We start from the raw sequence: 25,668 nt of genomic DNA on the forward strand, positions 1-25,668 counted from the left end.
CTCAGTCTGATTGATGTGGCTGGTGGTCAATGTGTTTTATTGAACTATTAGCACAGTTCTCAATGAGTTCGACTCTCTGCTAATCTAAATGTAGTAACTCAGTCTAACTGAACCAGCCTTGCTCTAAGCCACGTGCTGGGGTGTGATGCTGAGGATACACCCTGTCTCACTCTGTAGATGTTGGTTTGTGGAAAGAGGCGGGGTGTGAGTGCCTCATCCCTTTTATAGTGAGATACCACCCCTGAGTGTCCTGACTGCTCATTGGTGGTGTCCTATTCTATGTGTTCATTAGCTGCATGTTTGCATATCATGACATCTTCCCTTTTTTTAATGTTTTGTTGGCGTATGTGAATGTATTTACATGTGAATGAGTCTGGCTAACGTGACTGACGGAGGACAACAGATCACAGCAAACAAAACAAACGTTCACAAGTCCAGTCTCTGAGACTTGCGTCTGATCCTGGTCGACCGCCAGAGAGGACGGCGTCTTGACAGGTGGGATTGAAGCCTGACTGGTAGCCTCGTGGTGCGAGGTATCAGGAGGTGGCAATTCAACATATGGAAATGGAGGAGAAAGTGGTTGCGGGCAGGCAACTTTGCGCAGTGCCCGTCGATTCCTTTGCACGATGGAGCCATCAGCCATACATACAACATAAGAGCGGGGCGCGGCTTGTCGAACAATAACAGCCAGGGCAGACCACCCACCATCCGGTACCTTGATCCTGACAGTTTCTGCCAGGGATAGCACGGCCAGATCGGTGGCATGGGCATCATAGCCCTGCTTTTGACGGTCTCTGAGCTGCTGCATCAGGAGTTGAGCCAGCGACATGCCAGTGGACAATGGAGTCGCCCTGTACGCGAGCAGAGAATGGCCGCTTTCGTCAATGTTGAGGCGCTGCATCCGGGAGATGGCCTGCACACTCTCCGCCTCGTGGGAGGCTAGTTTCTCGTTTTCTGCCATTTTGTACTGGGAAGAGCGATTTTCAGCGTGCTCATGCACTGTGCATGGTTGAATCGTGACTGGCAGGGCCATCTGCTTGATCTTCAGTAACTGCTCTCTCAGAGGATCAGAGTGAACTCCAAAAACAATTTGGTCTCTGATCATGGAGTCAGCGATATCACCGAAGTTGCAGGATTGCACTAGCAGTCTAAGGTTAGTTAAATATGAGTTGAAGGATTCGTCTTTACCCTGCAATCGCTGCTTGAATATGTAGCGCTCGAAGATTTTGTTGGTGTCCACCTCACAGTGGCTGTCAAACTTGACCAGGATGGTCTGAAGCTTTGTCTTGTCCTGGTCATCGGCGAAGTGAAAGGAGTTGAATATTTCCAAGGCGTGATCACCTGCTGTGGTGAGGAAAACAGCTACCTTCCATGCATCAGACGCACCATTGAGGTCTGATGCTTCGACGTAAAGCTGAAATTTATGCTTGAATGTCCGCCAGTTGGCACTGAGATTGCCGGAGGTCCTGAGCTGGTGAGAAGCTGGAATCTTTTCCATTGTGCCGGCATACATTCGCTGGTCTTCATGGATCTTGCTGAGTTGAACTAACTAGTTTGAACAGAGTCCTGGAGCGAAATTCTCCATCCCGCCCCGCCACATTTCTGCCCCGACCCGCCGGCGGGATGCTCCGTTACACCGGCCGGTCAACGGGGTTTCCCATTGTGGGGCATCCCCACGCCGTTGGGAAACCCCCGGGCGCCGGCAAAACGGAGACTCCCGCTGGCGGAGAATGACACCCCTGGTATCATGTGTTATGTAATTTGGAATAACACAAGCTGCCACTTGATGCAGTTTTGAGTAAAAGATGCTCCAGACTTTGAAGTGAGTTCAATGTGTTTTATTAAACTATTAGCACAGTTCTCAATGAGTTTGACTCTCTGCTAATCTAAATGTAGTAACTCAGTCTAACTGAACCAGCCTTGCTCTAAGCCACGTGCTGTAGTGTGATGCTGAGGATACACCCTGGGCGCGATTCTCCGCTCCCGCGCCGGTTGGGAGAATCGCCTGGGTCGGCAAACCTTCCCCCGACGCCGGTCCAACGCCCTCCCGCGATTCTCCCAAGCGGCGAGAACGGCCCCGTCGAGATCCGTGCGGCGCAGGCCGGAGAATCGCCCGAGACACCCAAAATGGCGATTCTCCGGCACCCCTGCTATTTCCAGGCCCAGATGGGCCGAGCGGCCAGCCCAAAACGTGGGTTCCCCCCGGTGCCGTCCACACCTGGTTGCTGCTGGCGGGGGGGGGGGGGGGCTGCGGGGGGGGGGGGGGGGGGGGGGAGGGGGGATCCTGCACCGGGGGGGGGGGGGCCTCAAATGGGGTCTGGCCCGCAATCGGTGCCCACCGATCGTCGGGCCGTCCTCTCTGAAGGAGGATCTCCTTTCTTCCGCAGCCCCGCAAGATCCGTCTGACATCTTCTTGCGGGGCGGACTAGGAGAGGACAGCAACCACACATGCGCGGGTGACACCAGTTATGTGGCACCGCCTTTACGGGGCGCCAAGGCCTGGCACGTGTAATGACGCGGCGCCGCTCCTAGCCCATTATCGGGCCCTGAATTGGTCGGGATAGGGGCCGTTTCTCGCTGTCGTGAACCTCGATGACGTTCACGACGGTGTGAACACTCTGCCTCCATTTCGGAGAATCCCGCCCCCTGTCTCACTCTGTAGATGTTGGTCTGTGGAAAGAGGCGGGGTGTGCGTGTCTCATCCCTTTTATAGTGAGATACCACCCCTGAGTGTCCTGACTGCTCATTGGTCATGTTCTATTCCATGTGTTCATTAGCTGCATGTTTGCATATCATGACAGTCGCAACTGGCTTTTAAAAATGCCAGCTGTGACGGACCTTTGAGATTGTCGGCCATCCTGCGCATGCGTGCCGGATCAAGCAGTGTGCAGGCCAGGAGCTGTCAGCAGTGCTGGTGTGAACTCCAGGGCCTGTGGTGAACAACCCATGAAGATGAAGCTGAAAACAGGTACAAAGCAGCATAAAGATGATTACTTGAGGTGTGGGTTTATTAATTGTGCCAATGCAAATCAGGGTTCAAGGTCCATGTGTGTTATGTACAGGGAAGTACTGGCAAATGAAAGCTTAAAACCCTCAAAACTTCAAAGACATTTGAAGACTAAACATGGCGAGTTTGAGGACAAACCTCTTTGATCTTTTTCAAGGATGCTGTGAGATCTTAAAAATCATCGGCTGAAGTCATTATCAGAAATGTAACATTGAATAACAAAGCAAGTGACATCATGAGGACCAAGCCGGCTCAGCTGTCACATTAAAGGCAAGTGAAAATGCTGGGTCGCGAAGGTCGGCTGGGGTGGGTCGTGAAGGTCAGCAGGTGTGGGTCGCGAAGGTCGACCGGCTTGGGTCATGAAGGTCGGCCGGCATGGGTCCCAAAGAATGGCCGGTTGGTAAAAATGGGTCCTGGGCAAAAAGGTTTGAACAACACTGGGCTAGTGAGAGAGCTGATGCATTGGTTTTAATTTTCCAGAACTCACTAGATTTGGGGAAGATCCCATTAGATTGGAAGATAGCAAATGTAACTCAATTATTCATAAAGGGAGGGAGATGGAGCCGGGGATTATGGACCTGCGGCAACGGCAATTTGGGAGCAAAATCCTGCAAAACAAGAATCTTGTCAACGAGATCATGCAACACAATCATCCCGGCCCCCCCAGGAAGGTCCGGAACCTAATTTAATCACATATTAACCTATTAGAGGACGTCCCCACTGTATCGTTCCCCCCACATTGGAATTTCACCCTCACCGAAGTCATGTCATGTCGGCAAGGTTTATAACAGATCTGCAACAACATGGGCCAGGCAAAGGGAACAGACCCGGGAGCTCATAAGTAAGTAGAGCCCCCGGGGGAGAGAAGGACATGCCCAGGCAGTACCTAGCAGTGCCTGAGCATTGCACCGACATTGCCGGGGGCAGTACCAAGGGGCTGTGCAGAAGCAGTGCCGGAGTGTGGATACATCTGGAGAGCTCCATGGGGGGGGGGGGGGGGGGTCCCCGTGTCCTTGGAGGGTTCTGAGTTTTTATTTTTAGTGATGGATATTGGGGTGTCGCTTAAAAAGGGTGCGCCTTCCAATCTCTGGATAGCTGCTTTGCCATTGGGGTGGGCTTTTTAAAAATGTTCAGAGCTCACCCCGCCAGCGTGGAGGCTTGGGACACCCCTTCAGCATTTCCTTTGTCTAAATGCTGGAAAACATGGCAAGAAAAGCACACCATGTTCCTCACCTGAGCCAGCACATTGACAAAACCCCCCCAGAAAATTCCACCCAGAAAGGTGGCAGTTAGCTTAACCGCTGTCAAAAGGAAAATGTTAGAAGCTACTATTCAAGAACTTACAGCAGGACATATTGATAAGCTCAAGGTAGTCAGGCAGAATCAACATGGTTTTGTGAAAGGAAATTCATATTTAACCGACTTATCAGAGTTCTTTGAAGAAGTAACAGATGTCCAGTAGATAGAGGGTGAGGGACGATCAATTTGGCTGGAACATAGAACATAGAACATAGAACAATACAGCGCAGTACAGGCCCTTCGGCCCACGATGTTGCACCGAAACAAAAGCCATCTAACCTACACTATGCCATTATCATCCATATGTTTATCCAATAAACTTTTAAATGCCCTCAATGTTGGCGAGTTCACTACTGTAGCAGGTAGGGCATTCCACAGCCTCACTACTCTTTGCGTAAAGAACCTACCTCTGACCTCTGTCCTATATCTATTACCCCTCAGTTTAAAGTTATGTCCCCTCGTGCCAGCCATATCCATCCGCGGGAGAAGGCTCTCACTGTCCACCCTATCCAACCCCCTGATCATTTTGTATGCCTCTATTAAGTCTCCTCTTAACCTTCTTCTCTCCAACGAAAACAACCTCAAGTCCGTCAGCCTTTCCTCATAAGATTTTCCCTCCATACCAGGCAACATCCTGGTAAATCTCCTCTGCACCCGCTCCAAAGCCTCCACGTCCTTCCTATAATGCGGTGACCAGAACTGTACGCAATACTCCAAATGCGGCCGGACCAGAGTTCTGTACAGCTGCAACATGACCTCCCGACTCCGGAACTCAATCCCTCTACCAATAAAGGCCAACACTCCATAGGCCTTCTTCACAACCCTATCAACCTGGGTGGCAACTTTCAGGGATCTATGTACATGGACACCTAGATCCCTCTGCTCAGCCACACTTTCAAGAACTTTACCATTAGCCAAATATTCCGCATTCCTGTTATTCCTTCCAAAGTGAATCACCTCACACTTCTCTACATTAAACTCCATTTGCCACCTCTCAGCCCAGCTCTGCAGCTTATCTATATCCCTCTGTAACCTGCTACATCCTTCCACACTATCGACAACACCACCGACTTTAGTATCATCTGCAAATTTACTCACCCACCCTTCTGTGCCTTCCTCTAGGTCATTGATAAAAATGACAAACAGCAACGGCCCCAGAACAGATCCTTGTGGTACTCCACTTGTGACTGTACTCCATTCTGAACATTTCCCATCAACCACCACCCTCTGTCTTCTTTCAGCTAGCCAATTTCTGATCCACATCTCTAAATCACCCTTAATCCCCAGCCTCCGTATTTTTTGCAATAGCCTACCGTGGGGAACCTTATCAAACGCTTTGCTGAAATCCATATACACCACATCAACTGCTCTACCCTCGTCTACCTGTTCAGTCACCTTCTCAAAGAACTCAATAAGGTTTGTGAGGCATGACCTACCCTTCACAAAGCCATGCTGACTATCCCTGATCATATCATTCCTATCTAGATGATTATAAATCTTGTCCCTTATAATCCCCTCCAAGACTTTACCCACTACAGACGTGAGGCTCACCGGTCTATAGTTGCCGGGGTTGTCTCTGCTCCCCTTTTTGAACAAAGGGACCACATTTGCTGTCCTCCAGTCCTCTGGCACTATTCCTGTAGCCAATGATGACATAAAAATCAAAGCCAAAGGTCCAGCAATCTCTTCCCTGGCCTCCCATAGAATCCTAGGATAAATCCCATCAGGTCCCGGGGACTTATCTATTTTCAGCCTGTCCAGAATTGCCAACACCTCTTCCCTACGTACCTCAATGCCATCTATTCTATTAGCCTGGGGCTCAGCATTCTCCTCCACAACATTATCTTTTTCCTGAGTGAATACTGACGAAAAATATTCATTTAGTATCTCGCCTATCTCTTCAGACTCCACACACAATTTCCCATCCCTGTCCTTGACTGGTCCTACTCTTTCCCTAGTCATTCGCTTATTCCTGACATACCTATAGAAAGCTTTTGGGTTTTCCTTGATCCTTCCTGCCAAATACTTCTCATGTCCCCTCCTTGCTCGTCTTAGCTCTCTCTTTAGATCCTTCCTCGCTACCTTGTAACTATCCATCGCCCCAACCGAAACTTCACACTTCATCTTCACATAGGCCTCCTTCTTCCTCTTAACAAGAGATTCCACTTCCCTGGTAAACCACGGTTCCCTCGCTCGACGCCTTCCTCCCTGTCTGACCGGTACATACTTATCAAGAACACGCAGTAGCTGATCCTTGAACAAGCCCCACTTATCCAGTGTGCCCAACACTTGCAGCCTACTTCTCCACCTTATCCCCCCCAAGTCACATCTAATGGCATCATAATTGCCCTTCCCCCAGCTATAACTCTTGCCCTGCGGTGTATACTTATCCCTTTCCATCATTAACGTAAACGTCACCGAATTGTGGTCACTGTCCCCAAAGTGCTCTCCTACCTCCAAATCCAACACCTGGCCTGGTTCATTACCCAAAACCAAATCCAACGTGGCCTCGCCTCTTGTTGGCCTGTCAACATATTGTTTCAGGAAACCCTCCTGCACACACTGTACAAAAAACGACCCATCTATTGTACTCGAACTACATCTTTTCCAGTCAATATTTGGAAAGTTAAAGTCTCCCATAATAACTACCCTGTTACTTTCGCTCATATCCAGAATCATCTTCGCCATCCTTTCCTCTACATCCCTAGAACTATTAGGAGGCCTATAAAAAACTCCCAACAGGGTGACCTCTCCTTTCCTGTTTCTAACTTCAGCCAATACTACCTCGGAAGAAGAGTCCCCATCTAGCATCCTCTCCGCCACCGTAATACTGCTCTTGACTAGCAGCGCCACACCTCCCCCTCTTTTGCCTCCTTCTCTGAGCTTACTAAAACACCTAAACCCCGGAACCTGCAACATCCATTCCTGTCCCTGCTCTATCCATGTCTCCGAAATGGCCACAACATCGAAGTCCCAGGTACCAACCCACGCTGCCAGTTCCCCTACCTTGTTTCGTATACTCCTGGCATTGAAGTAGACACACTTCAAACCACCTACTTGAACGCTGGCCCCCTCCTGCGACGTCAAATCTGTGCTCCTGACCTCTATACTCTCATTCTCCCTTACCCTAAAACTACAATCCAGGTTCCCATGCCCCTGCTGCATTAGTTTAAACCCCCCCAAAGAGCACTAACAAATCTCCCCCCCAGGATATTTGTGCCCCTCAGGTTCAGATGTAGACCATCCTGTCTGTAGAGGTCTGGAGACGAAGTTGAATTCAAACTGAGGCTTTATTAGTATCTGATGTGTCGCCTCCTACAGCAGCTGACGAAATGGCTGCGAGCTGAAGCCCATGCATATTTATAACCCGGCTCCTGGGCGGAGCTAACATGCAGGGGCCCAGGTGAACCTGTAGTGCAGGGTCTACCATATAACCCTTAATATAAGAACACAGTGGTTTACCACATTCAGCCCCTGTTAAAATTGAGTCCGGCGGGGGTGGTGGATAACTATATACAATCAGCAATCTTTAATATTTACCGAACGTTGAAAAAATGTCTCTGGTCATCCGGTGGGCCAGTCAGCGGTTCAGCCAGTCCGGCGCCTTGATCGTCCTCTGGGATCGACGAAGTGGAGCCGGCGATGTTGGTGCTGTCGTGGTCGAAGTTGACTCCGGGAGCGTGCCGAAGTCCTCTTCATCAACGGGGGTGGGTAGGGGGAGGACGGACAGTCCTAGGGAGGGTGATGGGGCGGCGGGGGAGGGGAGGGTGGCGACGGGGTGGTGCGGGGGTGGAATCTGCTGGTGCTAGGTCTCTGAGGGAGACGGTATCCTGGCGGCCGTCGGGGAACGCCACGTAGGCGTACTGTGGGTTTCCGTGGAGCAGGTGCATCCTTTCCACCAACGGATCCGCCTTGTGGAGCCGCACATGTTTACGGAGAAGCACGGTTCCCGGAGCTGTGAGCCAAGTTGGGAGCGATACCCCGGATGTGGACTTCCTGGGGAAGGCAAAAAGACGTTCATGCGGTGTACTGTTAGTGGCAGTGCAGAGTAATGAGCGAATGGAATATAGTGCATCAGGGAGGACCTCTTGCCAGCGGGAGGCCGGGAGATTTCTCGACTGTAGGGCCAGCTGGACGGCCCGCCATACCGTCCCATTTTCCCTTTCTACCTGTCCGTTTCCCCAAGGGTTGTAGCTTGTCGTTCTGCTGGAGGCGATACCCCTGCTGAGCAGGAACTTGACGTAGCTCATCACTCATGAATGAGGATCCCCTGTCACTGTGGATGTAGGCGGGGAAGCTGACCAGAGTGAAGATAGAATTAAGGGCTTTAATGATGATGGCAGACATCATGTTGGGGCATGGGATGGTGAAGGAAAAACGGGAGTATTCATCAATCACACTGAGGAAATACATGTGTCGGTCAGAGGAGGGGAGGGGGCCTTTGAAATCCATGCTGAGGCGTTCAAAGGGGCGGGAGGCCTTCATCAGGTGTGCGCGTTCCGGCCGGTAGAAGTGCGGTTTGCACTCCGCACAGACCTGGCAGTCCTTGGTGATCGTCCTTACTTCCTCGACGGAGTAGGGCAAATTTTGTGCCTTAATGAAGTGGTACAACCGAGTGACCCCTGGGTGACAAAGGCTGTCGTGCAGAGCCCGGAGTCGGTCTACCTGTGCGCTGGCACATGTACCTCGGGAGAGGGCGTCTGGGGCTCGTTGAGTTTGCCAGGGCGATACTTAATCTCCTAGTTATAGGTGGAGAGCTCAATTCTCCACCGCAAGATTTTGTCATTTTTGATCTTGCTCCGCTGTGTGTTGTTGAACATGAAGGCCACCGACCGTTGGTCAGTGAGGAGAGTGAATCTCCTGCCGGCCAGGTAATGCCTCCAATGTCGCACAGCCTCAACGATAGCCTGGGCCTCCTTTTCGATGGATGAGTGCCGAATTTCAGAGGCATGGAGGGTACGGGAAAAGAATGCCACGGGCCTGCCTGCCTGGTTGAGGGTGGCGGCAAGGGCGACGTCCGATGCTTCGCTTTCTACTTGGAAAGGAAGTGTTTTGTCTACAGCGTGCATTCCAGCTTTGGCAATATCAGCTCTGTTCTGGGCGAAAGCCTGTTGGGCATCGGCCGTCAGGGGAAATGAGTGGACTGTATGAGTGGGCGGGCCTTGTCCGCATAGTTTGGGACCCACTGAGCGTAATACGAGAAGAACCCCAGGCAGCGTTTGAGGGCCTTGGGGCAGTGGGGGAGGGGAAGCTCCATGAGGGGGCGCACGCAGTTGGGATCGGGCCCCAGAACTCCATTCTGGACCACGTAGCCGAGGATGGCTAAGCGGTTTGTACGGAACACACACTTCTCCTTATTATACGTGAGGTTGAGGAGAGTGGCGGTGCGTAGAAATTTAGCGAGTTTGGCGATGTGGTCCTGCTGATCATGGCCACAGATGGTCACATTGTCTGGGTATGGAAACGTGGCCCGCAAACCGTACCGGTCGACCATTCGGTCCATCTCCCTTTGGAAGACCAAAACCCCATTGGTGACACCGTAGGGGACACTAAGGAAGTGATATAGCCGGCCGTCTGCCTCGAAGGCGGTGTATGGCCGGTCCGATTTACGGACGGGGAGCTGGTGGTAAGCGGATTTCAGGTCCACCGTTGAGAAGACCCGGTACTGTGCAATCTGGTTAACCATGTCAGATATGCGTGGGAGGGGGTACGCGTCAAGCTGCGTGTACTTGTTGATGGTCTGGCGTAGTCCACGACCATTCGGTTTTTCTCCCCAGACTTAACCAATGCCACTTGAGATCTCCAGGGTCTGTTGCTGGCCTCGATGACTCCCTCCTGAAGCAACCGCTGGACCTCGGACCTGATGAAGGCCTTATCCTAGGTGCTGTACCGTCTGCTCCTGGTGGCGACGGGTTTGCAATCTGGAGTTAGATTGGCAAAGAGGGAAGGAGGATCGACCTTTAGGGTTGCGAGACCGCACACAGTGAGGGGTGGTAAGGGTCTGCCGAATTTAAGGGTCAGGCTCTGGAGGTTGCACTGAAAATCCAGGCCAAGGGTAAGTGCAGCGCAGAGATTAGGGAGGATGTAGAGGCGAAAACCGTGGAACTGTATGCCTTGGACTGTGAGCGTGACCGTGCAGTACCCCCGGATCGCTGCGCGATGGGATCCGGAGGCCAGGGAGATACTTTGATTGGTAGGGTGTACCGTAAAGGAGAAGCGTCTTACCGTATTTGGATGTATAAAGCTCTCGGTGCTCCCGGAGTCCAGTAGGCAGGAGGTCACGTGGCCGTTGACTTTCACGCTGGTGGATGCGTTGGTCAGAGTGTGTGGTCGGGACTGGTCGATTGCCATGGATGCGAGTCGTGGTTGATCGTCGGGTAGTGAGGCGGCCGCTGAGTCGGGGTCCTGAAACGCCGTTGGTTTCCATGTGCTGGGGGGTGGACAAGATGGCGGCGCTGGGAGGTCCTGGGGGTCACAAAATGGCGGCGCCCTTGGAATGCACGTTCCGGGGGTGGAGCAAGATGGCGGCGCCCATGAAACGCACGTGTTGTGCGGGGGAAAAGATGGCGGCGCCCATTGCTCGCACATGGCCTGGGGAGGAGGGGAGGATAGCAGCGCCCATTGTCCGTGACCGGGGGGGGTGGTGGGGGCGACCGCTGCCACTGAGCGGGCCTGGCACACTGCTGTGTAGTTGCCCTTCTTCCCGCAGGCCTTACAAAGGACAGCGCCGGCCTGGCAGCGTTGGCGGGGGTGTCTTTGTTGGCCGCAAAAATAGCATCGGGGCCCCCCGGAGATCACTGGCTGGCGCGTAGCGCAGGTGTATTGGGTGGGTAGCGCCCCAGCTGGGGTGGCTGCCTGTGGGGCCCATGAAGCATAGGAGGAGTGGGCCGCGCGGTTGGGGGCGTAGGACTGTACATTGTGCAGGGCGACCGTCATGGAAAGCGCTAGTGTTTTGGTCTCTGCGAGGTCGCGCGTGACCCCTTTTAGGAGCCGCTGCCTGATAACATTGGACCCAATCCCAGTTACAAAAGCGTCCCTCATAAGGAGATCTGAATGCTCCTTAGCTGTAACGTCCTGGCAGTCACAGTCCCGAACTAGTGGGATCAGGGCCCTCCAGAAGTCCTCGATTGACTCACCAGGTAGTTGAGTAGGCGTTGCAAGCGCGTGTCTGGCAAAGAGCGTGTTCGTCTTCTGCGCATAATTTTCTTTGAGTCAAGTCATAGCATCAGCATAATTGGGCGCATCCTGTATCAGCGGGAAGATTTTAGATTTGAGTCTGGAGTACAAGATTTGAATCTTCTGAGCCTCTGGAACAGGGGTCGGCGCTGCGTTGATATCCGCTTCAAAACAAGCTAGCCAGTGTTGAAAGTCCTTTCTGGCGTTGCTTGCGTGTGGATCCAGCTGCAGTCGATCTGGTTTAATCCGGAGGTCCATCTTCTGAATCAGATACTAATAAATTGAGGCACGATCAATTTGGCTGGAGACGAAGTTGAATTCAAACTGAGGCTTTATTAGTATCTGATGTGTGGCCTCCTACAGCAGCTGACGAAATGGCTGCGAACTGGAGGCCACGCATATTTATAACCCGGCTCCTGGGCGGAGCTAACATGCAGGGGCCCAGGTGAACCTGTAGTGCAGGTTCTACCATCTAACCCTTAATATAAGGACACATGAGTTTGCCACAGAGGGGAACCATTGGATGTTGTGTCCTTAGATTTCCGGACGGCATTTGATAATTGTGGAAAGTAAAATTTTATGTTACAAGGGGTAACATATTGGTGTGGATAGAAGATTGGTTGGCGAACGGTTGACACAAATGGTCCTTTTTAAAGTTGGCAAGATGTAACAAATGGTATGCCATAGGAATCAGTGGTGGGATCTCAACTGGTTACAATTTATACCAATACTTGGATGAAGGGATTGTTGCCAGATTTGCTGATGACACAAAGACAGGTAGTAAAGTAAGTTGTGAGGAGGACATAGGGAGGCTCCAAAAAGATATAGGGTGTGATTTTCGAATGTAATGAGGCCGGTGAATAGCAGGAGAGGCAAAAAACGAGAACCGCGCCAGGCTCCAAACAGTTTGCGATGCAACCAGCCTACTCCTGTATGTGGAATCGGGATCCCGCCGTAGCCTGGCAAGAAACCAATTAGCACCACTTAAGCCCTATTTCCATACAATTAACGGTACCCCATATCCAACAGCCTCTCATGATTCAACGGACTCCCCAGCAAGTGGTCATGCTGGCGCCAATTAGTACTCGCTTTTAAAAATGTGAGAGCCGAGGAGGTGAATAGCCATCTTTGCCCACAGGAATTGCGTGGGCTGGGTGTTCCGGGCCTGTGGGAGAGGGGGGAGGGAATCAGTGGAGGAATTGAAAGTCCCTGGGTGGGAGCCACCACTATTTGTCAGTCTAACACCCTCTCCCAATTCCTTACAGATATTGAATGCTATGTACAGTATTTTGGACCCTGCAGAACAGGCCCGAGTTGTGGTGCTGGTAGGCTGGGTGGCCAGACACCGGAGAAGGCGGCAGCAGCAGCGTCTGTAGAAGCTCGAGGCGGCGGTCTGCGTGCATGGAGGCCCAAGACTGCAGCAGAGACCCAATACACGAGGCCTATGTGGTCACTCGGGCTGTCATTGAGCGGTGCATCAGACTGCTCAAAATGTGGCTCCGATGCCTCAACCACTCTGGTGGTGCACCGCCCGGAGGGTCACCAGCTTTGTGGTGGGCTGCTGTGTCCTCCACAACCTGACACAGCAGCGGAGTGACGTGCTGGAGGTTGGTGATGAGGAACACGTGGCCACCTCTGAGGAGGCGGCAGCGACGAGGTCCGGCAAGCCCGGAGGGCCAGAGAGGCCCTCATACTCGCTCGCTTCCCTTAAGACATGACCTGGTCCATCATCACTGCCTTCACCACCCCCCACCCCACCCTGCACCACCACCCCCCCCCCCACCCCCCATTTCCCACCCTCCCAGTATATCTGTAACATCACTCCAGGGTGCTGGGACTGCTTAGGCACCGTCAGTGAGTCACTGTCGAGGGCAGGGGGGTGATGATAACCCACAGCAAGCTGAGCGCCAGCGCTCCTCAATCAGTGCCATATTCTGACCCCTACCTGTCTGCTGAGTGTTCACTCACCTGCATGCGCTGTGTCCAGGGAGGGGGGATGCCTGAAGAGAAGAGCCAAGCGTTTGGAGATCAGTCTGCATTGTGGAAGAAAGTGACAGAGGCGTCATGCTGATTGTGATGAAGGGTTTTTAATGTGTCTCAGGTGTCAGGTGTCCAACAATGCCCCACTCTCCCGATGGTGCCGCCCCACTCTCCCCATCACCCGCTCAGAGGTGGAGGCAGCTAGCTGCTTACCACATCCAGTGGTCTTTGATGCTCCTGGCGGACGTCCTCTGGAGCCGGAGGGCCACGGCACACTTGTCAGCGGCACATGCACAGCCGTGCAGCCCTGTCCCATGTGCAGACTTCGAGATACAGCCTCTTCAGGGGGTTCGAATTCGGGGGAGTTAGTGGCCACCATCGCCAATCCATGGGACGGTGCACGACTGGATCCGGGTTGGCACTCAGCACCCTCTGCTCCTGCTCGGTGCCATAGGGCCTGGGGTTCATCTTGGGAAGGAGGGGCAGCTGGTTCAAACACCGGCTGCTCCTGCATCATCTGGGTCTACCAGCCCTGGTGGCTTCCCAATATCTGCACCATGTTGTCGACGCCCTCGGTAACGCTCCTCAGTGACTGGGCCATGCTCTGCAACACCCCAGCCATTCCCATCTAAAAGCGGGACATGTCCCACAGCACCTCATCAAGCTCAGCCTGGTACTGGGTCACATCCCTCAGTCAGTCGGACAGTCTACCGAAGCCCTCAGCCATGGCCGTCACTGAATGCACAACGCCTTGGACATCTTCACTACTGCTGCTGACATCATGCACCAGGCTCTCCACTGTAGTCGCCACCCCTGCAGTTTTGGCCTCGGTGCCACGCATTGCCAGCGACATCTCCTGCACCCGTAGCCTCTGGGATTCCTTTAATCAGCTATGGACCTGCTAGAGTGTCGCTGACACCTCCCTCTGAATCCCGTCCGCTCCCTAACATCTCCATAAGCTCAGGGATAGCATGTTCCATAGGCTCAGTATCTGGCTGGGAACCAGCTGGGTCCTGGGATCCAACTACTGTCTCGCCTGTGCATTACTACCTCCACCTGATGTACATCAGAAACTGTGTGCTTCTCACCAGATTGTGCCCCAGAGGCCTGACCACTAATGTTGCCCACCGAGATGTGTCTCTGCACTGGTGGAGGGTGGGGATGATAGTTGTGGTGTGTCGCACGTGGCATACTTGGAGCTTTTCTCTGAGGTGGTCTCATGGGAGGCAGGGGATGGGACCACCCGGATGGGCTGGCGGCGTCGGCTGGAGGAGCTGCGGGAAATTGGATATGTGGTCAGTGGGGTCAGGCTGTATGGCAATAACTCACGTGTGACAGGTCCTCCGGATGGGGCCAGGTGGCTCCTCACCACTGCGGTGTGCGCCACCCTCCGCATTGGTGACCACTCTGTCCTCAGCCACCCTCAGTGCCCGTTCCCTGAAGGTCGTGAGGATTCTTAATACCGGCACCCCTCTTCCAGTCTGGGCCCCCTCCCAGCGATTGTGGGAGATGGTCTCCTGCGGAGACACAGAGAGGGCATCATTGGCCGCACGCGTGGTTCACAGTGGTGGGGGGGTGGTGAAGGACGGGTTGAAGGGAGAGGGGGCGGGTAAAGGGAGGGTTGGGTCCGCATGGATGTTTGGGGCAAGGATCACGGCTGCTCTGTATATTATGAGCTTGGTGCTGGGTTTGAGGACTCGGTCTTCGAACATTGTTCCTCAGTCGGTCTGAAGACTGCATTGGCGCATTGGATTCAGTGCGCCGGAGGCTGAACAGTATCCTGCTTGTCCAGTAGGTGAACTCCATTTCAACGGGGAGCTTCAGGGTGGGTGGGTGGGGGGGGGGGGGGGGGGGATGGAGTGTTGCTGTGACGAAGAGGAGAAGAGCACTGGTGTGATGATGCAGCTCTGTTTGCACATGTATTGGGTCTGTGGTGGTTCCATTGGTGAGGATCACAGCTTGCCAGTCATTGTGGAGCAGGTGGTGAATGGTGATGAATTTCTGAGGGCAGCCGAATTTGAGGAGGATGTTCTACAATCCCTCACGTTTGACAGAACATAGAACATAGAAAAATACAGCACAGAACAGGCCCTTCGACCCACGATGTTGTGCCAAACCTTTGTCCTAGATTAATCATAGATTATCATTGAATTTACAGTGCAGAAGGAGGCCATTCGGCCCCCCGAGTCTGCACCGGCTCTTGAAAAGAGCACCCTACCCAAAGTCAACACCTCTACCCAGCACTAAGGGCAATTTTGGACACTAAGGGCAATTTATCATGGCCAATCCACCTAACCTGTACATCTTTGGACTGTGGGAGGAAACTGGAGCACCCGGAGGAAACCCACGCACACACGGGGAGGATGTGCAGACTCCGCACAGACAGTGACCCAAGCCGGAATCGAACTTGGGACCCTGGAGCTGTGAAGCAATTGTGCTATCCACAATGCTACTGTGCTGCCCTTAAGAACAAATAAATCTACACTATATCATTTTACCGTAATCCATGTACCTATCCAATAGCTGCTTGAAGGTCCCTAATGTTTCCGACTCAACTACTTCCACAGGCAGTGCATTCCATGCCCCCACTACTCTCTGGGTAAAGAACCTACCTCTGACATCCCCCCCTATATCTTCCACCATTCACCTTAAATTTATGTCCCCTTGTAATGGTTTGTTCCACCCGGGGAAAAAGTCTCTGACTGTCTACTCTATCTATTCCCCTGATCATCTTATAAACTTCTATCAAGTCGCCCCTCATCCTTCTCCGTTCTAATGAGAAAAGGCCTAGCACCCTCAACCTTTCCTCGTAAGACCTACTCTCCATTCCAGGTGACATCCTGGTAAATCTCCTTTGCACCTTTTCCAAAGCTTCCACATCCTTCCTAAAATGAGGCGACCAGAACTGTACACAGTACTCCAAATGTGACCTTACCAAGGTTTTGTACAGCTGCATCATCACCTCACGGCTCTTAAATTCAATTCCTCTGCTAATGAACGCTAGCACACCATAAGCCTTCTTCACAGCTCTATCCACTTGAGTGGCAACTTTCAAAGATGTATGAACATAGACCCCAAGAGTCGAAGGCCTTTGCGAAATCGAAGGAGGCCATGTACAGAGGTTGATGCTGCCACCTGCAATTTTCCGGGATTTGTCGCACGCTGAAGATGATGTCCAATGAGCCTCTTGATGGGTGGAAGCCACACTGAGACTCAGGCAGGAGCTTTTCAACCACTAGGAAATGCGGGTGAGGAGGATTTTCGCGATGACCTTTCCTGTGGTGGAAAGTATTGTCGACTATTATATATTCTATACACTAGTACAGTGTTATAAACTACATCATATTCTGAGCAAGGGAACGCAAAGGCATCTGCATCACCCGCACCACCATTGAAACCGATGACTGCTGGACTGACCACTGACTAATCCACTCTAACATCCCGATCACCCTGGCCCCAAACCGATGCAGCCTGAAAAACACTGCCGCAGGAGACTCAATGCCGCTGGACTCGAAAGACCCTGAGACAAAAGAGCTACCCAGTCGATGCCTCCCAACTAACCTGACGACAACCAACAAGCCAGAGCCACAGAATGCGCGCTTGGTCTGCCTTAAAAGCTTCCCTAGTCAGCAGCTGCGAGGAGATGCTCGGGTTCTCAACCAGGAAACACCTAGACTGGTTCTTGGCCGCAAACGCAAGGTGGCCCTGACCTGGCAGCTCCACCAAAACTCGAGTGAGAGGGCACATGCTGCACAAAACATCAGGGGCTGGATTCTCCATTTCTGAGACTAAGCCGGCGCGGAAGTCGTGGAGTTCCACAGCAGCAAAACTGGCGCCACACCTGAACCGATTCTGCTACTATTGAGTGGCAAGCCATGTGGGACACAATCAACTCCAATGAGAAACAGTGCGGAATTTGCCGGTTTTGCGATTGACATTCAGAAGACTGACAAGCTGCAGCCGCGTATACACACTTCACTCCCCACACACACCATCCCAGCCAACAAAATGGCAGCAAGGAGAGCAGCTCCACGCTTCACCGACACCGAGCTGGCGACCCTCCTGGACGTGGTGGATGGGAGGCAGATGACCCTGTACCCCGGCCCGTGAAGGAGGCTGCTAGCCGCCGCCATTTGCCATGCCTGGGCGGAGATGGCATAGGTGGTCAGCGCCATGGGTAACACCGTCCGGACCAGCCAGCGGTGTTGGCAAAAACTGCACAACCACCTCAGGGTGCCCAGGGGGAGTAGACAGCACTGTGCCCTTGGCACAAACCCTCATACCACACACCCATAACCCTACTCCCCCAAACCTGGAGGGCGGAAACCCCCCCATCCTGCAGCACAGGTCCGGCTGCCCTGACCACTGAGGTCACCAACTATCCACCCCCTGGGCAGCATGCATCGGACCTTCTCCCACTGTCATTTACCGTTCGTCTCCCACCAGGAGAAGGCCGCCCATAACCGTTGAGAACGGGAGAAGACTGGGGGGGACCGCCGGACTTGCAGAGCAGAGGGCCCTGGATATGGTCGACGGCCCGGAGGAAAGGGAGGAGGCTGGGGAGGTGTTCGGCTGCGGGCGAAAAGTGAGACCCTGCTGAGTTGCAGTTCCCTGTAACACATATGCCAACCAGCCTCCAACACCACCCCCACACCAGCTTCACCCCCACACCATCGTCATCCTCATCCGCACACTCACCCAACACCATCCCCACCATCACCACCCCTTCAACTCCGTCCATAACCATCGTCTGTTGTGGAGGCATTGGGGGCGACAGTTTCAGCTATGGGTCAGCATGTCCAAGGCCTGGGGCAGTCTTGCAGACGCTGGCTGAGGCCCAGGACAGGGTTGCCGCCTTCCATGCAAACATGTGCTAAGGCTACCTGGAAATCGCAGTGGCGCTCCTGACCGTGGCCCAGTTACAGCAGGCCATGGCTGGAAATGTTGGCGGCATTGCCCAGGTGCTGGCTGACATGACCCAGACACAGAGGTAGGTTGCCCAGTCCCAGAGGGGGATAGCACAGTCACTGGCTGATGTGACACAAACCCAGAAGGTGGTGACACAGTCAATGGGTGATGTGGCGCAGTCCCAGATGGCGATGGTCCGCTCCTTGTGCTCCATGGCTGTGAGCATGCAGACCCTGATCGAGACCAGGACTGACAGCGGCAGGTGGTGGGGTAGCCTCAGGGGTTTGCTCTGCTTCCATCCCGTCCCATGGAATAGCCCGGGGGCTATCAAGCCTCCTGAGAGAGGATGAGGTGATGCGGTCAGTGTCAATGACTCCTGCAGGAGAGGTGCCGGAACTCCACAGCACCTCAGATCCCCCATTCTGTCCGTGGCGCATCTGGTGGTCAGCGGGCAGAAGAGGGGGCACCTGGAACACCGGACGGTCAGCCCAGGGATTCGGTGGGACTTTGGGATGGAATGGCCAGCTTGCATGCAGGGATCACCCAGGTGGATGGTGGAAAGTGCTACTTTGGGCAGGAGTCAGAAGTTGTCAAAATGATATGGAGCATCAGAGCTCATCGCAGAGCGGATTGTCATCGTCCTCCATCCCATTGAAAATGAATGAAATGAAAAATGAAAATCGCTTATTCCAGACCTACTGTTACTGCCAACCGAAGGCCTGCACTCTATAGTGCGGCAGGTATGTATCACGGAGGGGGTTGCAGATGAGAGGGTGGGATGCGGCGTCCGTGCCCCTGGCCAGTCCACCCCCAGTTGGTGAACCTGGAGGCGATTAGACCGTCCTGCGTGAGTTGGCCCTGGCGCATTCGTCTTGCGGCCTCCCGTGCCTGCCTGGGACCCATGTCCTGCCCATCCACCCACTCCCCTTCATCCTCCTCGTTGGACGAGACCTGGCATTCCTCCTCCTCCAGCACCTCGCCCCTCTGCTGCGCGATGTTGTAGAGGATGCAGCTGGCCGCCACGATGCAGACGATTCTCTCAGCATCATACTGGAGGGCCCCTCCAGAGGTGTCCAGGCGCCTGATCCACCTCTTCAGGAGGCCAAAGCACCGCTCGTGTATGATGCGCAGCTGATGGTCACATATCAGCTGCACGTTCAGCAAGTGGAATCCCTTTCGGTTTGTGCAGAGCGGCCTGTCACCTGCAGGTTCTCAAAGGGTGACATGCATCTCGTCGATCACCCCGTGGATCCAGGGCATCCTGTCGATGGCGACGAACTCCACAGCCTGGGTGGGCTCGGTCCACATTGAAGTGGATGTATTGAGCAACCTGCGTGTATAGGGCCTCCGTGATGGCGCGGATGCACCTGTGCAGAGTGGTCTGTGAGATCCCGGACAGGCCCCCACTGGAAGGACCCCGTAGCATAAACTTTCAGGGCGACCGTCATCATGGCGGCCCTGGGAATGGGTGTCCTCACCCATATCCCGCGGTTCCAGGTGCACCATGATCTGCATATATATTGCACCGTCTCCCTGCTCAGCCGGAGTCTTCGATGGCATGCCCTGTCTGGTAGATCCTCGAATGGCAGGCACTGCCGGTACACACAAAGCCTCATGCGGCGCCTCCTTGGCACCTCCTCCTCCTCAGCCTGTTGGTTGGCTGGTTCTCCATCCTGGACGGAAAATTGTGATTTGGCGTCAAATCGCCGCCCCCCGTGATTTTGGCATCGGAACCTTTTCTCCACCCAATCGCGTTTCGCTATTTCGGTGTAAGCCAATGGAGAATCCCACCCTTGGAGTAGTGTGTTCAGGATTGGTTACCTTATTTAAGGAAGGATGCAAATCATAGAATTTACAGTACAGAAGGAGGCCATTCGGCCTATCGAGTCTGCACTGGCCCTTGGAAAGAGCACACCACTTAAGCCCACACATCCACTTTACCCCGTAATCCAGTAACCCCACTTACACTTAGGGCAATTTAGAATGGCCAATTCACCTAACCTGCAGATCTTTGGACTGTGGGAGTAAACTGGAGCACCCGGAGGAAACCCAAGCTAACACAGGGAGAAAGTGCAAGCTCCACACAGACAGTCATATGAGGCCGGAATTGAACTCGGGGACCTGGAGCTGTGTGGCAGCAGTGATAACCACTGTGCCACCGTGCCACCCCTTATGCATTGGTTGCAGTTCAGAGAAGGTTTAGGGGAGACGGTCGCATAATGGTTGTCACAGGACTAGTAATCCAGGGTAATGCTCTGGGGTCCCAGGTTCGAATCGCACCATGGCAGATGATGAAAATGAAATTCAATAAAAATCTGGAATTAAAATCCTAATGATGACTAAGAAACAATTGCCGATTGTCGCATCTGGTTCACTAATGTCCTTCAGCGAAGAAAATCTGCCATCCTAACCCAGTCTGGCCTACTTTAGACTCACACAGCGATGCTATTGATTCTTATCTGTCCCCCACTGAAATGGCCTCGCAAGTAACTCAGTTCAAGGGTAATGAGGAATGGGCAACAAATGCTGACCTAGCCAGCAACGCCCACATCCCAATAATTTTATTTTTAAAAACAGGCTAATACCTGGATCGGGTGGGTTGTATAATGACGAAACGTTGGACAGTCTAGGCTTATATCTGCTGGAGTTTAGAAGAGTGGGAGATGACCTGATTGAAACATACAAGATCCTGAGGGATATTGACGGAGTGAATGTGGAGAGGATGTTTCCTCTTGTGAGAGAATCTGGATTAAGAGGTTGCCTATTTAAAATGGATATGAGCCAATAGGTTTTCACTCTGAGTCGAGAATGTTTGGAACTCTCTTCCTGAAAAGGTGGTGGAAGCAAAATCTTTGAATATATTTAAGGCAGAGGTTGATAGATTATTATTATTTTTTTAAAAATATATTTATTAAGAATTTTTCAACAAAATTTTCAACCATACAAACAAACCCCCCCCCCCCACATTACAAAAAGAAAGAAAGCTCGCATAGCAAGACATGAACATGGCAAGTCAATAAGATACAGAACTTAGTACATTGGATTCCTCCCGTACATGTCAGTTTTCGGATCATTCATGTGTTTCCTTGCTCAAATGCCCCCCAGAAAAAAAAACCTTCCCCCTCCCCCCCCACACACGAACGATGCCCCCCCTCCCCCACCCCTCCCCCCCTGGGTTGCTGTTGCTGCTGTCCGATCTTCATCTACCGCCTGTAGAACCCCTGTGCGGACCCTCTCAAGGCAAACTTTATCCGCTCCAATTTGATAAACCCTGCCATATCATTTATCCAGGCTTCCACGCTGGGGAGCTTCGCCTCTTTCCACATTAACAAGATCCTTCGCCGGGCTACTAGGGACGCAAAGGCCAGAATACCGGCCTCTTTCGCCTCCTGCACTCCCGGCTCGTCCACTTTTCCAAATAGTGCTAGCCCCCAGCTTGGCTTGACCCGGACTTTCACCACCTTAGATACTGTTCCTGCAACTCCCCTCCAGAACCCCTCCAGTGCCGGGCATGACCAAAACATATGGACATGGTTCGCCGGGCTTCCTGAGCACCTCCCACATCTGTCCTCCACCCCAAAGAACCTACTCAGCCTCGCCCCCGTCATATGCGCTCTATGAACCACCTTAAATTGTATCAGACTAAGCCTGGCACACGAGGAAGAGGAATTATGGGCATCAGCCCATAGCCCCTCCTCAATCTCCTCCCCCAGCTCCTCTTCGCATTTACCCTTCAGCTTCTCTACCAAAGCCTCCCCCTCTTCTTTCATCTCCTGGTATATCGCCGACACCTTGCCCTCTCCGACCCATACGCCCAAAATCACCCTGTCTTGAATCCCCTGTGCCGGGAGCAGCGGGAATTCCCTCACCTGCCGCCTCACTAACACCCCCTCTTGCATGTACCTGAAGGCATTTCCCGGGGTTAGTCCAAATTTCTCCTCCAGCGCCCCTAAGCTCGCAAAAGTCCCATCGATGAACGGGTCCCCCATTCTTCTAATCCCTGCTCGATGCCAGCTCTGAAACCCCCCATCCATCCTTCCTGGGACAAACCGATGGTTATCTCTGATCGGGACCACACCGAGGCTCCCATCACACCCCTGTGCTGTCTCCACTGCCCCCAGGTCTTTAGCGTTGCTGCCACCACCGGACTTGTGGTGTACCTTGTCAGCGAAAGCGGCAGCGGTGCCGTCACCAGCGCCCCCAGTCTCGTTCCTTTGCAGGACGCCATCTCCAACCTCTTCCATGCCACCCCCTCTCCCTCCATCACCCACTTGTGGATCATCGCCACGTTGGCTGTACAGTAGTAGCCACCCAAGTTCGGCAACGCCAACCCTCCTCTATCTCTGCTACGCTCCAGGAACCCCCTCCTTACCCTCGGGGGTCTTACTCGCCCACACAAATCCCATAATGCTCCTGCTTACCCTCTTAAAGAAGGCTTTGGTAATCACAATTGGCAGGCATTGAAAAACAAAAAGAAACCTCGGGAGGACCACCATTTTAATCGACTGTACCCTGCCCGCCAGCGAGATTGGCAACATGTCCCACCTTTTAAAATCCTCCTCCATCTGTTCCACCAGCCGCGTCAGATTAAGTTTGTGCAGTGCCCCCCAGCTCCTAGCTTCCTGAATCCCCAAGTAGCAAAAGCTCCTTTCCGCCCTCCTCAACGGTAGGTCATCTTCCCTCTTCCCTGATCCCCGGATGCACCTCAAAGAGCTCGCTCTTTCCCACATTGAGCTTATAGCCCAAAAAGTCTCCAAATTCCCTTAGGATCTGCATGACCTCAACCATCCCCACCACTGGATCCGCCACATACAGCAACAGGTCATCTGTGTACAGTGACACTCGATGTTCCTCTCCCCCTCGAACCACCCCCTTCCATTTCCCCAACTCCCTTATCGCCCTGGCCAAAGGTTCAATTGCTAATGCAAACAGCAGAGGGGACAGGGGGCACCCCTGCCTCGTCCCTCGATACAGCCGGAAATACTCCGACCTCCGCCGGTTCGTGACCACACTCGCCACCGGGGCTTTATACAGGAGCTTAACCCAACTAATAAACCCTCCCCCGAACCCAAACCTCCTCAACACTTCCCAGAGATACTCCCACTCTACTCAGTCAAAGGCAATCTCCGCGTCCATGGCTGGCAATATCTCCGCCTCTCCCTCCACCGATGGCATCATTATCACATTTAGGAGCCTTCGCACATTAGTATTTAGCTGCCTGCCCTTTACGAATCCTCGTGAATCACCCCTGGGACACAGTCCTCAATCCTCGTAGCCAATATTTTTGCCAGAAACTTAGCATCTACGTTGAGGAGCGAGATCTGTCTATATGACCCACATTGCAGTGGGTTCTTATCCCGCTTCAAGATCAAAGAGATCGTCGCCTCCAACATTGTCGGGGGCAGGGCCCCCCCCTCCCTTGCTTCATTGAAGGTCCTTACCAGCAACGGGGCTAGCAGGTCTACATACTTCCTATAAAACTCCACCGGGAACCCATCCGGCCCCGGGCTCTTCCCTGCCTGCATGCTCCCCAGTCCTTTAACCAGCTCCTCCACCCCAATTGGCGCCCCCAAACCAGCCACCTCCTGCTCCTCCACCCTCGGGAACCTCAGTTGGTCCAAGAATCGTCGCATCCCCTCTTTTCCCCCTAGGGGCTGGGACCTATACAGCGCCTCGTAAAAGGCCTTGAATGCCTCATTCACTTTCCCCGCACTCCGCACCGTAGTTCCCCTGCCATCCTTGACTCCACCTATTTCCCTCGCTGCCATCCTCTTACGGAGCTGATGTGCCAGCATCCGACTCGCCTTCTCCCCGTATTCATATATCGCCCCCTGTGCCTTCCTCCACTGTGCCTCTGCCTTCCCTGTGGTCAACAGATCGAACTCCGTCTGGAGATTTTGTCTCTCCCTGAGTAGTCCCTCATCAGGAGCCCCTGCATATCTCCTGTCCACCCTTAAAATCTCCCCCACTAACCTCTCCCTTTCCCTGCCCTCACTCTTCACCCTATGAGCCCTGATGGAGATTAACTCTCCCCTGACCACAGCCTTCAGCGCCTCCCATACTACTCCCACCTGCACCTCCCCGTTGTCGTTGGCCTCCAGATACCTTGCGATGCACCCCCGCACCCTCCCACACACTTCCTCGTCTGCCAGCAGTCCCACATCCATCCGCCACAGCGGGCGTTGGTCCCTCTCCTCCCCCAGCTCTAGCTCCACCCAATGCAGGGCATGGTCTGAAATGGCTATGGCCAAATACTCCATTCCCTCCACTTTCGGGATCAATGCCCTGCCCAGAACAAAAAAATCTATCCAGGAGTAGGCCTTATGTACGTGCGAGAAAAAAGAAAATTCTCTGGCCAAAGGCCTGCAAATCTCCACGGATCTACTCCCCCCATCTGGTCCATAAACCCCTTAAGCACCTTGGCCGCAGCCGGCCTCTTCCCTGTCCTAGATCTGGAACGATCTAATGCTGGGTCCAGCACCGTGTTAAACTCCCCACCCATTATCAAGCTCCCTACCGTCAAGTCTGGAATACGCCCCAACATCCGTTTCATGAATCCAGCATCGTCCCAGTTCGGGGCATATACATTCACCAGTACCACCTCCGTCCCCTGCAACCTACCGCTCACCATCACGTATCGGCCTCCATTGTCCGCTACTATGTTCTTGTCCTCAAATGACACCCGCTTCCCGACCAGTATTGCCACCCCTCTATTCTTCGCATCCTTCCCCGAATGGAACACCTGTCCTACCCATCCCTTCCTTAACCTGACCTGATCTGCCACCTTCAGATGTGTCTCCTGAAGCATGACCACGTCTGCCTCCAGCCCCTTTAGGTGCGCGAACACTCAGGCCCTCTTAACCGGCCCATTTATGCCTCTCCCATTCCACGTGATCAGCCGGATTGGGGGGCTACCCCCACCCCCCGCCGACTAGCCATCTCCTATCTTAGGCCAGTCCCGTGCTCGCGCCTCCCGCACCCTCCAGTCCCCCAGGCGGGGAACCCCCGTCCCGACCACCTCTTCCATTTTCAGTTCCCCCTCGGACAGTGCATCAGCAACCCTTATGTCCCCCCCCCTTCCCTCCCCCCCTCCCCGCTAGATCCGCATCTAACACTTTTGCTCCCCCCATATTACTTCCGTGAGTCAGCTGACTTCTACTGACCCCGGCTTCCCCCGCTTTCCCGTTGATCTCCCCCGCATGGGAGTCTCTCCTCCGCCTTGCCTTCCTCCAAACTCCCCCCTCCTTTTAGCGTGGGAAAAAGCCCGCGCTTTCCTGAGCCAGCCCCGCCCCCTATGG

The sequence above is a fragment of the Scyliorhinus torazame genome, chromosome 8, assembly GCF_047496885.1.
Source record: "Scyliorhinus torazame isolate Kashiwa2021f chromosome 8, sScyTor2.1, whole genome shotgun sequence".
Taxonomy (NCBI): Eukaryota; Metazoa; Chordata; class Chondrichthyes; order Carcharhiniformes; family Scyliorhinidae; genus Scyliorhinus; species Scyliorhinus torazame.